Source organism: Sminthopsis crassicaudata, chromosome X, assembly GCF_048593235.1.
Source record: "Sminthopsis crassicaudata isolate SCR6 chromosome X, ASM4859323v1, whole genome shotgun sequence".
Classification (NCBI taxonomy): domain Eukaryota; kingdom Metazoa; phylum Chordata; class Mammalia; order Dasyuromorphia; family Dasyuridae; genus Sminthopsis; species Sminthopsis crassicaudata.
The window spans coordinates 75,966,002-75,969,895 of NC_133623.1; the positions used below are offsets into that span (position 1 = coordinate 75,966,002).

General features: G+C 40.4%; 1 pseudogene; it reads right to left on the minus strand.

The window, feature by feature from the left end:
* Positions 1-508: 508 nt before the first annotated feature.
* Positions 509-3,278, minus strand: LOC141548498 (cullin-1-like; annotated as a pseudogene).
* Positions 3,279-3,894: the final 616 nt, after the last annotated feature.

Below are 3,894 nucleotides of genomic sequence, written 5' to 3' on the forward strand. Positions count from 1 at the left end.
GGAAGGGGCCTTAGAACACCGAATGTCATAATTGCATGGATTCTTAGAACACACAAGTCAGAGCTGAGAAGGTTGTAGAACACAATGTCACAGAAGAATGGAATCTTGCTTTTTCGTGACTTGTACAGAAATCTTTTAATTTGTTTTTATTTTCACACATTAAAAAATGAAACACTATACAAATGGTTGTTCATAGCAGATTACACATGGGTCCATTCAGACTCGCTCTCAAAGTGCTGCCAACATTATAAAGGCTGCCTATGAAGATAGCTGTTAATCATTATATATAGCCAATGTTTTGACTTAAGTGCAGTAGCATGCAACCCTCAGCATCAAAGATTTGAATCCTCTCTGTTCTTAAATTAGGTCAGATGGCATTGGTGTCCATATTTACATCCTTGAAATGTGTTGATCCTGAGCAGTTCCAATGTAAATCTGAGCCTCCTGGCTGAGGGGGGTCTTGGTCTCAGGTTTGACAAGGGAGGTCCACATGGCAGCATCCTGGTTGTGAGGAAATTCAGTTGTTTCCATTATGTGATTATTTGCTGAGTGTCACACAGTCAGACAACTGCTAAAAAGGTTTAGTAATTGTAGGTATCCTTTTCACCATCAACACATTCCAAGTATTCTTTCTCAATGAGAATGTCAATACATTTCTTAATCACTGGCGCCAGAGGTTTGAATCTTGAGGACAATTGAGTTAATATTTCTCCAAGTAATTGCTGTTGTTTCAGAACCTTTCTCATTTTCATAATCCGCACAATAGCAGCCTGAATCAGTAGTTTCCAGTCTTCCTCTATATTTTTGTGTATGGTTTCTTGTTCTTGTTTCTGTTCTGTCTTCATTGACACATTGATGTTAAACCTCAATTTCTTATTTTTATAACCAAGGAATAATTTTATTAAGGTATCTGGCTTCAATTCCACCTCATCAACATTTGCATTTTCATCTTCCAAAACCAATAACTTTAATTTCAATGAAATCTGTAGAACCTGTGCCAAAATATCTGTTTTTATTTGAGTGCTGTCTGTTAGCTGCTACACAGTGTAGGCATCCTCTGTATTGTATTGCAATAGGATTACCATTTGGAATGGAGATGCCTGTCAGGTATATCTGTTAAAACAGTTGGTTACCAATTCCCCTTTTGCTATATACAAGTCAATTTTCTGCCACTGTGGTGACTACCATAAAAAGCAGTTCTGATAACTGCATTACAACTCTGAAGGCAAGGCAAATGTACAAGACTGCTGAAAGGGCCATGATCCAGAACTTAGGACTTAAATACTGAAATCCCAGTCCAGGGGTTCTGAATTTGTGAGGTGCTTTTTGAACTGTTCATTCAAGTCTTTGCTCACACTAATATCTTGAAACATCCACTGAAGGTTGGATGTATATTCAAAACCAAAAATTTGCTTCAGTTTAGAGATCATGCTGGCCTCAGCAGCATCACTTACACTGTTCTGGTGCACAAGTCTTTTTGCCAATATTTTAGCACAGAATTTCTGAAATGCATCTTTATTTTCAATATATTTGAAGACAACCATCACTTGATTAAGAGTATCTTCTAGCTCTGCTTCTTCTAGGTTTTTGGAACTTTTCTTCAATAAGGAATCACAGTATCAGGCCAACAACTCGGGATATTTACGTGATCACTGATCCATTTTGGTTACTGCATTGTTGTTTCTAAATCGAAACAACTTTATTAAGTGCAGCTACAAAGACAGTATCATTGTTGAATGCTGACATTAATAGTGCAGTATATTTCTTATGTGTAGAGGGCCACAGATAATGGGGGAACTCTGGGTGAGGTATAAGACCCTTCAGCCCAAAGGGAACCTGCTGACAATGTCTGGTTTGGCTCCCGACCCCCCCCCCCCAAGGGCTCTCACCTTCCTGAGAAGTCAGGGGCGGTGACAACCTGTGTTGTGATTGAAGCAGAATGATTGCCAGATGGCAAACTACATACAAGAGTAAGTTGTTTATTTGGTCCCATGTGGGGACTGTTGCTTTGGTTATATAACGGTATGAGGCTATATGAGGGAGAAAGAACTTGGAATAAACAGACTCCATATTTTAACCATCCTCGGGAATCTCACCTCATCATTCTTTCACTACGATGGTTATGTTTTAACCACCTTGACACAGGATGTTTTGTCACCCCAACTTGGGAAGTCTGGAAAGCACTTATGAACATCTAACACTGTCTATACATATATTTGGGGTCATTTAAAGCAGCTTCTCCACCCTTTTCAATTGCAGGTGGACCCTGATTATGAATATGTTTTCAAAAAAAATTTTTTTAATTCTCCAAGGGCATCTTGAATTCAAGATACAAGATTATACATGCATCCTAAATCTTCATTTTTGTCAGCATCTAATAAATTCTGAAATTCTGTGTGGAAAGTCTTGTTTTTCAATGAGCACTTGCTCACATTTCCACGCTAACTCATCCTGTGTGCTCTCATGAAGGTAAACCTGAACTTGCTGCTGTTCCTCGAGTAGATGAGCCTTTTTCATGTACTCTGTAACAGGATTCTGCTGCAAAAATTCAATACTTTCTCTATCATTAAACCTCTCTGTGTCAGCCAAGAATTGTGATTCAAAGGATTCTTTATATACTGTAAGTGTAGGTCCTTTGGCAAATGCATCATCTTCATAAAATCCAAGTTCCATATGACCATACAACTCCATAAATCAGCCTTGTATTGATGGTTTCACCATTTCTTTCCTTTCCTGTTAGTTTCAAAACAGCATTTGTTACCTGCTTATTTAATGGCCTGAACAATGGCCAAGTCACCAATGCAAGTGTATAGATTTCATATATTCCTTTTCGTCCTTCATCACACTGATGGCAAACCCAATGTTGATTGAGATAGGCACAAATCCCATTCAGCACTTTGCTTGAAAATCGATAATTTTCCCTTTCAGTACGGACTTTCAGTACGCTCATCCATCAAATCTTCTCCATACTTAAGGTTTGTCAAATAATTCTTCAGAAACTCTTTCAGTCGTTTGTATAATTCCAAACCGACAAATTGAGCTCCTCCGGATGTTTGACCTTTCTTAGATTTAGAAGGAGGCACTCCAGCTCCTCGAGCTTGGTTGGCCGGGTATACACTAGTACAGTAGTTATAAACATGAGTGTAGAGTTCCATATAGCTGGACTTTGCCATACTTTGTCTCATATAAACCTGTTGAATTCCCAGCTCTGAGATCATCTCAAATCTGATCAAGATCTGCTTTAGTCCATGTGGATTCTGACTCCTGTTGGATGACATTTTGATTATTGTGACACTTTCCAATGATCAATGTTTTATCTGAGATCTAGTTAATAATCCATCAGATGAACATATGCAGTATCATTCCAAATTCAGTAACAGCAGCTCAGAAGAGTTGTTCTTTATGTGCCAGGAATAAGCAAACTTGCATCTTCCTCCAGGGCTGAGGAGGCTCTGCTGGGGTCTCCACCTGTCCCACAGGGTCTCTAGCCTGGCTCGGTCCCTGTCCCGCCAAGGACTGGGCACCTAACACACTCCCAGGGGCCGGCCGGACTGGAGCTGCTTGTGACAGACACCTGCTCCCTCCTCCCACTCCCCTCCCACCCTGCAGCAGCCCGCCACCACCAGTCACGCCCACTCTCAAAGTGGGCCTGCCGCTCAGAATGGAATCTTACAATACAGAATGTCAGAGTTGAGCAGGACCATAGAACACTGGATGTTCGAGCTAAGAGGGGCCTTAGAACATATAATAGAGCTAGGCAAATCCTGAGGACACAGAATATCAGAGTTGGGAGGTGCCTTAGAACACAAAATGTCAGAGCAAGGAGGGACTTTAATTATAGCACAGGATGCCCTAACTGGGAGAGTTTCAAAAGCAAAGAATCTCATGGTGAAA